Source organism: Coturnix japonica, chromosome 2 (genome assembly GCF_054131305.1).
Source record: "Coturnix japonica strain WE chromosome 2, WE-NBRP24, whole genome shotgun sequence".
NCBI classification, from domain to species: Eukaryota; Metazoa; Chordata; class Aves; order Galliformes; family Phasianidae; genus Coturnix; species Coturnix japonica.
In genome coordinates this window covers 2,317,401-2,331,652 of record NC_140664.1, presented here as the reverse complement: position 1 = coordinate 2,331,652, position 14,252 = coordinate 2,317,401, and the positions used below count along the sequence as shown (strand labels likewise).

Sequence of the window (14,252 nt, the reverse complement as noted above, 5' to 3'; positions counted from 1 at the left end):
TCTATTTCTGATCTGTTTTCTTCAGGGCTGCATATTGTTTCTGAGGACAGAAGAACTGAAGAGTTTTTTTCTTGCAAAACTGTAAAAATAAATGTGGTTACCATCTCTACTTACCAGATCCAGGTAGAATTCCGTCCATGCTATTTCTGAGGTTAGGCATCAACATTTCATCAGCAGCTATAATATCTGCATATCTGCCAGTACCTACAGAGCAGTTTCATCCTTATGGCATGGCTTCAGTACAGTTAGATCCAGAATATAAACTTCTGCTGAGTGGTCATCTCTTTGACCTGGAGCTCGTTATTGAGAGCTTCAAAAAGATGCACTTGTGGATTCCAGCTGACAGCTGTAACATGTATTTCTTCTATCCCTGGTGGATTGTTAAGACCTTGTTATCTTCCAGCTCATGCAAACTGCCATTCTGTCACTGCTCTTTTATCGTCTCCAGGAGCAGAGAGGTTAAATCGCTGACAAAAGTACACAGCAGATTTGGACATATCTGAAAGCATCTGTGTTGCCAGAAATTTTACAGCGCTGCTTCTTTCTCTGTGATGCCCATTTCTTTCCTGGGATGCCCAATTTTAGCTTCAGAGATGGATTCTGCTGTATAAACAGTTGATCTGTGGGGACGCACTCATTTGTTAGCTAAAATGTCCTGGGGCTCCTAATAGAAGATAAAAATTCTTAAATACATTTATTTGGCTGTTTGCCTACAATTCAAAGCATTTAATATCTAGTGCAATCTTAAATAATTCATTAGCACTTGATATGTCTAATACCTCTATCGAGAGTGCCAATAAATGAGGTTAAATGGGATTCCTGCTGATTTCTTGTACTTACATTGGTTTAAACTCTGATAAATATGTGTTTTACCAAACATGAAAATAGCATTAGGGAGCAAATGCCTTTTAGTCAGTGAAATGAGTAAGAGGCATTTTGCTCTCTATGTAACATAAATACAGTCTTTCCTCCTTAACTTTATATGTTTCTTTGAATTACATCTGGTGAATATGGATTAGACAGTGATCCTTAAGGACCAAGCTATGAGCATCAACTCAGTGGCTTCAAAATAAATCTTAAAAGCCAGCTGTCAGGGGTATATGGCTATGCTCTCATGTTTGCTAGTGTGCTACTTAGCAAAAAAATAAAATAAAATAAATATTTGAAATTATAAGAAATACTTAAAATACATACATTTTTAAATAAATATAAATGAATACTTGTGTATCTTCAGTTCAACAGCATCTGTCCTCCTGTGTAGTTAGGATAAATTTAAATGAATATCCAAACATTGGTTGTATATCTTGCAAATATTGCAGTCTGAACTCTGTAGCTGCCCAGAAGGAACATAAAACGTCTGCAGATGTTGAGGTTGTGAAATGTTTCCTATCTCTTAACCTTTGCCTCTCCTCAATATCTTTAGGGCTTTCCTAATATGTAAAAAGATTCCCGCACAGAAAATCTATTAGCCCAGCATCCTGATTTTCCACCTGTTACTTGTAATAAAATATGACCCTATAAGGAAATACAAGACTTATTATTAGGAGGGTTCATTAGGAAGACCAAGAAGCACAGTATCAGAAGTACAGGGATCAGAGAATAATGTAGGCAGGAAAAGGCCATGGTATCCTTCATTCCAGAGTGTGACCATGATTCCGATGTTAATTCCTGAAGTTCTTAGCTTAATTGCTCTTGAAATTTGGAAGTTTGACTTAGTAAAGTAAGAATCAAATGAAATGTACTCTTGCTGTGTCCTTATGTTCCATCTTTTAAGGTTGATGTGGCTACTAACAAATATGCAGAAAACCTACAATTGCTAAGTTATATCAATCTCATACCAAAGAGGACTTAACATACAAGAATCTCATGTTGTCTGAGATGCATTAGTGTATCAGCAACTTCTGCGCAGGGTCACATCCAATAACACGGGGTTTGAAACAGACATGAGCACTAAGCAGGATATAAAATCCAAACAGGATTCGGACCTAAAGTTAGATGTCTTACTATGGACCAAACACTGCCCATTGAACAATACTGTAGCTTATTGCTTTCCTTATTGGCAGGTTTGGTCAGAAGACTCCAAGTTACAGAAATATGACTGTAAGGAACTTGAAAGAGGTTGTTCTTAGAAGTCAAAATTAATTCAGCTTGTAGAATCACTGCTTTTACAGATAAGATATCATAGTCTTGCTATGTGGTTTCAGCATACTCTCATTGAATTACAAACAAGTTGGTATGTACATTCATCGAAGATAATGAGATTTGTAATATAAGGTTCTTTAGAAATATGATATCTTCATAATATTTTTCTGAATAAAGTATATCAAAATGTTTCTATATATAATTTTTATTGAGATTTCTTGTCCATTACCTATGAATTACAGAGGAAAGTAATTGAATTTTGACAATTTCAAAATCAAGGTTGAATGTATTGTGCTTCTAAAGAATAAGAACCATTATGTCAAAATTCTTGTCAAGTTATTTGAAGTGAAGTAATTCACAGTGTGAAGAAAACATGTCGTAAATGTGGAAAAATTATTTTTTTCTCTAAAGTGAATGTAGTCTTAAATAGAAAAATAAAAAAGTGGGATGTACTGTTACTACTTAATGCCTCATAGCATTCTTGAAGAAAAATCTCATAGCAGTTTTATAGTAATACAGGAAAAATAATTCCAGTTCTCTGAGTCCTAAATGAAATCTATGGCCAAAAATGAGTTCATGGAGAAGACAAGAACTGACTTACTGCTGTATTTCAAAACTGAACAAAGTGAAGATGTGTTCTTTATTTTAACACAAAATTTTTGAAGAATAACTTCTTTTGAAAATAAATGTTTTCCTTGATTTGGTTTCTTCCCAGTCTCAATCAGAATGTTTGGTGGGCTTTTCTTCTGTTTTTTGATTTGGTGATGTTGCCTTTGAAATACATAAGGTAGGTACTGCTAAAGAGTAATTCTAGTTGATCCTGCTATAGACTAGAGGTTCTCTGAAGGAGTCTTTCAGATGGATTTTCTGAGTATCAAAATATCTTCCTATCGGAAGCATTACTAGAAGTGAAAATATTTTGCAAAAACTATTTACAATATCCAAATCCAACTAGGTAAGTGATTTATTTATTCATTCATTTATTGAGTTATTTTTCACAGTCTTTTCCATCTCTCTACCTCAACTAATGTTCCATTAAATAGAACCTGAATGCAGTACATCCAGTGTCAGCTTCTAAATACAAGAGTTGGATAAAATAAATAATATCACTCCCAATCTACTGATAATAAAGCAGAGGTGAAGAGAGGATGAGTCATTTACACCAAAAACCTAAGATGATACTGAATTTAGATTTCTTAAATTTTCAGTCACTTTTCCAGTGTTCAAAAGATAAACAAAAATTAATAAAACCTCCACTTTCAAGAATTCACTTTTTTTAAACTTGTTTAATACGGAGACTAATGAAATTATATATTTTTTTAAGTACTAGTAAGACTATGATTTAAATCTCCATATTATAATATTTTTTACTGTTTTAAACATCATTTCATAAGAAGAGTTTTAAAAGATCATTTCTCTGACTAGCATCTAACCACGCAGCATTTTGATGCCTCATAAGAAATAATTTTACTCAAAAACCATGTGCTTGCCAGTAGCATTTAAATTAGGTGTAAACCAGTGTTTACAATCCCTTCCAAATAAAGTGAAATCTTCAGTTCTCTTGCTGTGCTTTTGCTGGAATAGTCAGGCAAACTCATCCCCCTTGAAAAAGCAATTTTTTAGCAAAATGCTGATCCTAATGCTATATTTGCAGAAGCTCAACTGTTTATCTTCTTCTCCCACAGACACCATACGGGGCATATGCAGGACGCATTGAGTCGCTAGAATTAGCAGAGCCATTTGTGAACTGCATATAAATGTATCATTTGCACATAATTCTGTGCGATAATAGCCAATTTAGAGAAGGTGATAGCACCATCGCTTTTTTTTTTTTTTTTTTCCAAGTTGATGTTTATGGAAATGATTACTTTATCCAGCACTCGTATTTCTCAGAGGAGAAGCAAAATCAGAACCAGATCATCTTATGGCATATCAGAAATAAATCTTCAAAACTTCATATAGATAGAAGTTATGGGAAGTTCTGTTTTAGAGAAAAAGAGGGAATATTTAGCTAATTCCCACTCTAGATTGAAATCATGTCCCAGTGCTATACCTTCTCCCTTTTGAAAACCTTCAGGGATGGTGATTACACCACTTCCCATTGAAACAGGATGCCCAGAGAAGCGGTGGGGTCACAATCCCTGGAGTTATCAAGAAGGTGGTAGATGTGATCATGGTTTAGTGGGCATGGTAGTAGTGTGTTGATGGTTGGACCAGATGATCATAGAGGTCTTTTCCAACCTGTATGATTCTATGAAACCATGCTTAAGCACTTCCTTAACCCTAGAAATGTAGATGTGTGTGATAGCCAGATATTATCATCTGCACTCTTGCTTAATTTCATATGCAGTGATGAGGCTTGGTGCTCTCTAAAACGTGATCACATCATTTCATGGAGGATGGAGTCAACAGGTTGCCCAGAGAGATGATAAGAGTCCTGTTCCTGGAGAAATTCACAATTATGCTGGTTGGGGCTCTGAGAAAACTGATCTAGCAGTAGATCTCCATGTTCTATGCAGGGGGTCAAACTAGATGACCTTTAAAGGTCCCTTACAACTCAAATCATTCTGTAGCTCTATGATTTTACATGGGACAAGAACCTGGCCCAAGGAGATCAGATGCATGTGGTGCAGGGAAACGAATAGGATAAAATCTTCACATGCCAGCTCAAAGTGCATCTATTACTGAATTTTAGAAAGAATTGAGCAGTCCTACAGGCAGCTTCTTACATTTCCTACATTTTGCTTCTTGCTTAGTCCAAAACTGATCTGCAAACTTTTCTTCAACAAGTCATCAGAGGAAATAAATAGATGGTTTCAGAATTTTTATGGTGCTCTGGATCTGCTTGTTGAAATTCAACTGGACCTTTTTTTAGAAACAAAATTGACAGTACTCCTGTACTGGCATTTCTCAGATCAAAATGAAAATATGTCATCTGCACTGTCTTTCTCTCTTCATCCTACCACTGGTGTTACAGAATGTTATTCAAGATAATATATTTCAGACCCTGGATCATGACCAAAGGTTTCAAAAGGCATCAGATGCTGTAGTCAACAGCAACTCAGTTTCTCCAGGGACCAGAAGAGAGAAGAAAAAGAAGGCTGTGACTAATATCTGCAAAATTGTATTTTGCTTTGACTTTCTGGCAGCAGCTCAGTTCCTTGTGGGAGTGAATGAGTGTTAATACTTACAGAAAGCAATTATATTTGATTCCTTTCCTGAGTTTTGAATAAACTCAGTTGCTGCTGAGAATAATGCCACACAGACACAGATGAACCAGAAGAGGTTTGCATTTCCAAAATTGTGAGATATACTGGTGTAGTGTTAATCACAGCCATTTACTAGCAAGAAGCAGTCATGTGAATGCAATCACTTTATGGTTACTAAAGACATTTTCTTTTGCCCAGAGTGCTAAGATATCATTTGTTTTATTTTATTTTTCAGCAGAAATATCTGTTGCAGCTGCCATTGAGACTTATAACTAACAACAGAAGAAGACAGATATTTTTTAATAATTTGGTGCTTCTGTTTATGAATGTAAGCTCAGATGCTGATACGTTTGCTCTGCTTGGATGGTGTAGCACCTTGAGAAGATGAGCCACTGCTCACATAAGACTTGCCTTCATCTTAACTGAAGAGTGCATAGAGTCTAACTTTCCACCAGATGTGTGGAGTAGAGTTAGGGCTGCAAGATAAGCATCCTCTAAAATAAGACTTCTTTCAGCTCTGTTTCACCCATCTGCTACTGATCAAGAAATGCTACTCTGAGGGCAAATTATGTCCTTATGGGATGTTTTATCATGGATCTTCACCAGGCAACTGTTAATCTTAAATCATGCTTTTATCAAGTGTTTATTCTTTTATTCCCCCCAGACTTAGTGATATCAGTATCATGCCTGTCATGAATGATGACAAACAACATCTTCTCCATTGCTGTGGAAAATAAAGATGCCTGAGAGGCAGTGACTTAATAGGAATTCAAAGAGGTAAAACTTGATCTAGGAATAAAAGTGAGAATGTCCAGCAAAAAGACATTATGTTGCCATGCTCATTTAGGAATCTCTGTGGCAAACAAATATGATACTAACATGGCCTAGCAGCTGCAAAAGGCTGAATTATTTATAAAATTAACAGTTCACAGACAGAAAATACCCATCAGCTACACATGAAAACTCACCAAATGTGTTCTTCAGTGTGTGCCAAAGTATAATAAAATGTTTGCCTTCCTGCAAACTCCTGTGGTCGATTTTGGAAACCATCTACACAGCACTGGGGAGACTGCATCTGGAGTACTGGATCCAGTTCTGAACTCACCATTACATGAGAGACATGCACCTGCTAAAAAGATCCCAATGCAGAGCTACCAAAATGATGAAGGAAATGGAGCACTAATCCTATGAAGAAAGACTGAGAGACTGTTCAGACTGAAGAAGGGGCTTGGAAGGATATTGTTGAAGTTCATAAATACCTGATGAGACGGTGCAAAGGTGATTGAGTTTGGTTTATTTCAGTGGTGCCAAGTGCATGGCCAAGAGCTGATAGGCACAAATTGGAACACAGGATGTTCTGTTTGTGTATCAAGAAACACTTCCTTATCATGTGGGTTACAAAGCACTGGCACAGGTTGCTCAGAGAGGTTGTGAAGTCTCCCTTCAAAAGATCTTAAAAAAAAAAAGTTATATCTCTGGAACTTTTACATCTCAGCCGCATGAAGTCGTCACTACCACCTGAGTGTCAATAAACTAGAACTGAAAGATTGATTAGTTCCAGTCCTGACCAGAATGTTCATTTCCATTATAATCAATTAACTTTCTACAAAGACAGTGAGTAGAAGATCATGAAGCTTGAGCTGCCTTTCAGTGAGTTCCCACAACCGATCTACATGATTAGTCACTCTTCACACCACCACTTTCTCTGGGAAGTAAAGCACATATCGAGGGCACCATTCTTCATAGGAGGGTTCTGTCATATTCATCAAACAAGAGTGTGATTCAGGAGGTTTATTTTCTTTACTAGATGTTTATCCTAGTGTTTATCTTGAACACCACATGAGTTAAAGGGAAAGGAAATGCATTCAGCTGTACGTTGCCCCACCAGTTAAAGAAAAAAAGAGACATAAGAGGAAAGAAAGAATTGAATAGACACATCTTTCAGATTAAAAAAGTGAAAGGACTGTAGAATCAAATAATTAATATAACAATACTAAACCAACAGGAATGGATATTAATCTAAATGGGAACTTGTTACCAAATATCAACAATTACAGAAGTAGAAATTAATTTTGGATGGGTGATAATGAGAAACATGCAAAGGCTGACAGTGAAACTAGCAGGAATATAGGAGTTATGAACAGACTATTAGATAAATCTTTACTGTTTATTTTTTTATTTTTTTCCTCACATGTTTTGGAAAGAAGACTTGGAAGATCATGAGCATATGTTTGCATGTGTCTCCCAATAACTTTTTTATGTATTAGCCAATTTCAACAAACAAACAAACAAACAAACAAACAAATAAGTAAATAAAGGCACTTAGAATAATTTAAAATCTGTAACTAAAATATCACAAAAATAGATATCTATGAGAAGAGTGAACTTAAAAGTGCCCCACAAGGGAGAAGAATGACAATGTAAGTACACATTTCCTAAGACACCCAAAAATTCATGTAAGATTACAGAATAATTTTAAAGATTAAAATAATCATGTATATGAAACGAAAGATAAAGTTGGGCTGATAAACACATGATCCTCATGTTTGCTAAAAGCTAGTCTTAGAACATAGAGTTTCTGGAAAGCCAGAATGAGTCAGATCTGATACATGAACCTGTCTGAAAGCAGCCTTCATTAGCTCCAGTGTTTACAGAATAATTTCTGTCCCTAATTTATTCTTATCAGCAAGACTTCAGAGAAGTCTCTTCATGCTTCTTTTTGTCAAAGACCACCTCACTCTTCCTGAACTTCTCTCTTCCTCTGAGCTTTCCTGTTTAATCAAAGCCAACTTTTCTACCTGACATTTTCAGCGTGCTGTTATTTTTCACAGGGATGAGCCATAATTCCCAGTCTCAAAGGGTTGTCTTCTGCATCTCCACTTCCATTTAAATCCTCACAAAGGAAATTAAGCCTGGGAAATGAATAAAAGCAAAAGGATAAATAAATAAATAAATAAATAACACTCAGAAATCCTTGCTTGAAATTCAGTATTCAACAGCTGGAAGATGGATGGCATTCTAGATCACATCCATTACATTTACATTATGATGACAACATATGAAGCTCTCTCAGGTCTGGGCTGAAGTTCATATGTTAATCAAATGCTGTCTTTATTATTTCTCTGGCATTTATCATTTAAATTATTGCAGACTAAGCGTAGTCCTCTAAGTTATTCTTGAATTGTACTCTTTTCAAGTACAATTGCTACCTAGTCCTGAAATCTCTGTGCATTTCAATTAATGTGTGTGATTTTAAAGCACATCAGAGAACAGATAAAAGTAATTATAAGAAAAAGGCTGTGACAGATAATGACATCTCATGTGTCTGACAATGGCCATGTGTTGTTTACCATGATTTCTTTTGTATATGTAAGCACTTACCATTATCCTTCATCCCTTTGTAATTTCATTCTCACAGAATAATACAAAAATGATGATATATAATAATATAAATATAATAATACTGAAATAATGGGAAGTCCTTTTACTAGAAGGGAATCAGGGTACAGATGATGCAGCTTGCATGAGAGAAGAAGAAATACATCTGAGAATGAATCTAACTCTTGTGATGTATTACATTTCCTTCAAAAACTGGGGCAACATTCACCCAAAGTCTGATCAAGGATTCAAGAAAAGCCCTAGATCACATTTGCTTACTTCATTGAGCAACTACCAGTTTTTAAGCAAACACTCATGGATTCATGTTTGCTGCATCTATAAAGATCCACGTGGGTTCAGATCATTTTTCTGCAGAATCTATACCTAACCAATCACCCTCCAGCCATGCACAGAGCCGTGCAACAAGGCTATTTTGAGCTTCATGAGATTTCAGCCATCTATAGAGCCTACCAAAGTCACCTGTGAAGAGCTTTGGCCTTCCTAATTCCATCATGGCATTGTCAAATGATGCTGGAGTTGGAAGGGAAGGGAAAGGAAGGGAAAGGAAGGGAAAGGAAGGGAAGGGAAGGGAAGGGAAGGGAAGGGAAGGGAAGGGAAGGGAAGGGAAGGGAAGGGAAGGGAAGGGAAGGGAAGGGAAGGGAAGGGAAGGGAAGGGAAGGGAAGGGAAGGGAAGGGAAGGGAAGGGAAGGGAAGGGAAGGGAAGGGAAGGGAAGGGAAGGGAAGGGAAGGGAAGGGAAGGGAAGGGAAGGGAAGGGAAGGGAAGGGGAGTTGGAAGGGATCAGCCAAGATCTAGCCCAATTACCTGACCACTTCATGGCTGAAGAGGAGTAAAATTTATTATTGAGATCATTATCCAAATGCCTCTTGAACATAGACAGGCATGTGGAACAGCAATTTCTCTAGGAAGCCTCTTCCAGTCTTTGCACCCTCACGGAAAAGAAAATTTACTTTAATGTCCAGTCTGAACCTTCCCTGGTGCAGTTTTGTGCCATTCTCTCACATCTTGTCATTGGTTACCAGAGAGAAGAGACAAGTGCCATTCTCTCACATCTTGTCATTGGTTACCAGAGAGAAGAGACAAGTGCCTCCTTCTCTTCCCCTCCTCGGGAAGTTGCAGAGAGCAATGAGGTCAGCTGAAACTGTATACTGTATTTCAATACGTGTCTTAACCTTGTCTTTCCCTGTTGAACTACATTGATCTCTGATCATTCTCTTTCATTTTCTTACCCTTGAGGGTATCCCTGTTCTTTAATGAGGTTGTCCTTGACATTGACTATGGCTTCTGGGCGATGATTCAGGGCAGCATCCCATGGCATCATATCTACCAGCACTCTAAGCAAGTTTGATGTACTGAATTGCAGTCTTAACTCTTCTACCTCAGCTCATCATTTTTTTCACAATCATTAACTATATTACCTCATGGTTGCTACATTCAAAATTGACTTGGATTATTGGTTTCTTGACAGTTCTTTGTTTATAAAATATAGATCAAGTGAATTCACAACACATATCCACAGAATCACAACATCACAGAATATTTGTATTTGGAAGGGGCATTTTGTCATACTCTTCTACTCAAACTGTGCCACCTAGAGCAGGGTGGCAAGAACCATGCCCAGATGCATTTTGATTAAGTCCAAAGCATCCATCACTTGTATAACAAAGTTGACCCTGACATCTTCTAGAAATCCACTTAATTGCTTACTTCCCACTGTGTTCCCTTTCCAGCAGATGGTGTTTAGATAAAATCTACATGCTATGACCAAAATTTGTGTTTTGGAGATTTCCAGAACTTGAACTATGCTAGTACTGTCCCAGCATCAAAATATTTTCAAGACTGATTTTCTTGAGCATGGTGTGATTTCTCTTTTGCTCAGCAACATGTAACTACTACCCTTTTTTAATAACACATGAGGACACAGTATATAAGCATCCTCTTAGATCTCCCAGACCATTCTCCATAAAAATACTGGTCAGGATATTTCCTTAGGGCTTATTGAAAATAAGCAGTAACTTTTCAGATTCATCTCTTAAAACAGCCTAATGGAAGTTTTTACTATCTGTCATCATCAACAGTAGTCACTGAGCATCTCAGCTTCAATAGAGTGGAGAGTCATTTGTCATCGTTGCCTGCTATAAATACTTTATTCACTTATTTTCCAAATATCCCTGTATGTATTCATTTTTGTAGTCAATTCTACCTTTTTTGTTCATAAACTATCCATTATTATTGCCCAAATTCATTTTGTTTTCTAACATATGTTAGAAGAATGGCTTGTATCTAACACACACTTCTAATTAAATGCTCCTCCTCGTACTTTTGCTTCCCTTGTCATTTTTCTATGTTTTGTACTTTCTGAATTACATTAATTATTCTGATGTAAGTCTTTCTTTCTTCTGTTTGTTTGTAGATGTATCTTCCTATATCTCTGTACAAATTTTCATCTTTTTTTATAGCCTACTTTCATCTTCCTGTCAGCAAAGGCTGATTAATAATGTGTGGCCTTTCTGAGACTGTCATTCCCTAAGCATCTAGTAAAATGCATTTATATACTTTTTCATGTTATCTGTGTATTACTATCTATATTTCTAAAGCAGATTGAATCAAAGTAGGCGATGATTACCGCTTTCTGTAAAATAGGTCGTATGACAGGTCTAGCATAAATGCAGAGACACTGACCTCCAATAACACATTTTTCCTTTTCCTGTATATTGCAATAGGTTTGTGACAATGAGCTTTCATTCCGTGCCTTTTGGTGAAATATTTCTGAAATACTCCGGTTCATATCTCCACATGTAAATGTTCCTGAGACAAAACACAGAACTGAACTCCACTCTGCTTCCCAAGGGAATAAGTCACAAGTCCAAGGAAATAAGTCTCAATATTTAAGTGACTTTGTAGTTTGATTCCCCATGTTAGCAACTTCAGGTTTTCAGTGGAACAAGTCATACTTTCAGTTCAATATTGCTTTTGCTTGTAACATAAGAGCCCATAAATGGAGGAAACAAAGATTCTTCTTTCCTTCAGGTTTTGAGTTATTTGTTTTCGTATGGCTAATAATATGGAAATGAAAAAAAGTCAGCTTGTTTGCTTTTTTATTGTTCCAAAAGGAGACCCCAGTGTACTCCAGCCCTTACTTGAGCTCACATTGTATTTAATTGATGGAAAATATTAAAGAAATATAGTCAGGCATGCCATTTAACATAGTGTTTTAATTGTTGCAGTCACAATGGCTATTTCTATGTGCATATGACATGAACTAAAGAGTTAAAGAAGTACCAAAAATAACCACAAACAACTCAGATCCTTTAGAAGCACCATAGCATCAACTATTCCATATGCTTTCTACTTTACTGTTTACTAGAGAAAACTATAATAATTTTTGGTAATTGTTTAAGGCCTCATTCTGTTGCTTCCTGAAGGTGCCATAGTCTCTTTTTGCCTTCATAAAGAGACCTTCAGGTTCTGGTGAAGTCCGCAACTGATGGGGATGGGACAGAGAGCCCACCAAACAGTGAAATCCCTTTTGAAAGCACAGAGACAGTAAGTTTAAAATATATGGGTTTTGTTTTCTTTATGTTAATTGCCTACAGCCATCCCACACTGGTAATGCCCGATCTTGTGTGATCTCGGAAGCTAAGCATGGTCGGGCCTGGTTAGTACTTGGATAGGGGAGACCTCCTGGGAATACCGGGTGCTGTAGGCTATTTTTATTTGCTTGCATCAGAAACAGCGTTAGCAGCAGGAACAGGGAGGTAATTGTCCCTGCGAACTCAGCACTGGTGAGGTTGCACCTCGAATACTGTGTTTGGTTTTGGGCCCCTCACTGCAATAACGATATTTCCCATTTAAAATATTTCCCATTTAGCAACAAACAAACAAACAAACAAGCAAACAAAAAAGTAAAAACTGCAAATAGCTTACAGTATTCAATACAAAAATTCACTCAGCAATTTCATCTAAATTCAGCAGGAAGGCACAGCTCCTTCAGATGAAAGACCTTTTAAGCCTATGTTTTTTTCAGGTCACCATTTTATTTAGGACTATTAAAGTGCCTTATTCCCTCCTGTGTTGAAGTGGTTCTTTTTGAATGTAACAACAGACATAACAACAATTTTCATTCTGTTGATTATTGGGGTCTTTTTGTCTTCTCAGTCGCTACTATGATGCTGGGATCTTGTTCTCTGACCGGAATGAACTGTATCTAATATTCCAGTTTGCAATAGTTATAAAGATCTCATGAAACTTCTCCCCTGCTTTCCTCCAAACTTCTGCACTGGAATATCATTGAATCTATGACAATATTGGTTATCTTTACAAAATCTTTACCTACATGGAAATAAATTGATGGCCTCTTTGTTTCAATCACCTGGATTTAGGCAGTATGTGGAATTCATTACTGTTGGCACCATTGAGGAATAGTCAAATGATAGTCTGACATAGGTATGTGGGCTGGTTAGCAAGCTTTACAAGTATCTGGCTAGAAAATATCTATAAATCTCTAACAAAATAAAGAAATAATCCTTTCCGGTGAAGATTATTTGAACTACACATATTGACTAAGTGCTCTACCCAGCTGTAACCTTCTACAGAGGGAGGTCACTGGAAAGTGTTACATAAAAGAGAAATTTAGAACCAGGAGTTTTTCAATACTTTCTTTTTAAAGAAAGAAAGAAGAGATTGTATTTCATTTTCATAATAGTAAAAATCAGTGATTTAAAGGGTGTTCTATCTTCTTTTAAACATTGAATTTGTGATCTCAATCTATCCAGAGATGTTTAAGTAATGCAGTTATGGGGGAAAACAGATATTCTGGAAAAGCAACATTATCCTATGAATAACCAATAATCCAAAAGTTAATTATTGTTCAAAACATTTTTCCTCAAAGAATTAATTTGAGAGGATCCGTGAGTTTGCTTTTGTTGTATACACTATACAGGAAAAAAAAAAAAATGTTGTTCAGAAGCACAGCAAACAGTGCATTGAAGCAGAACACCCTTCCCCCACCCAAACTTGCTTGCAGCTCATACTTACAGGGCTAAAAAAAATTACAATATTGATTACATTCTGTTATTCTGCTTTAGTGATTAAATACATCAGCCACACCATCAAAGTATTAAGTACTGATTAATCATTCTCTGGAGGAACATACGTAGCATTTATTTAAAGTGTAGGTGGAAAGATTGGTTCTGGATTTATTCTTAGCTCAGCTAGAAGTTGTCCTTTTACTTTCCTTGCGCTTGTTACTTTTTCCTTAATTTCTCCTAATTTCTTACATCTCTTACACTCAACAGCAGGCAAGTCATCCTGGGCTCAGAATGTGTAATTTGGGACCTATGGTTGTGTTAAAGGCTGAGATACTGTGCAAATGTAATGTTCCACCTTGGTCAGTACCAGTACCCACTGAGCTGCTCACTCCTTCTCCTTTCTCAGTGGCTCAGGGGAAAAAATAGAATGAGAAGGTCTTTGAGTAAAGGCATGGAGACCACATAACAGCTGTC

At 36.7% G+C, this 14,252-nt stretch overlaps 1 pseudogene; it reads left to right on the top strand.

Annotated features, from left to right (window-relative positions):
- Nucleotides 1-12,336: 12,336 nt before the first annotated feature.
- Nucleotides 12,337-12,457, top strand: LOC116653056 (5S ribosomal RNA; annotated as a pseudogene).
- The last annotated feature ends 1,795 nt before the right edge of the window (nt 12,458-14,252 follow it).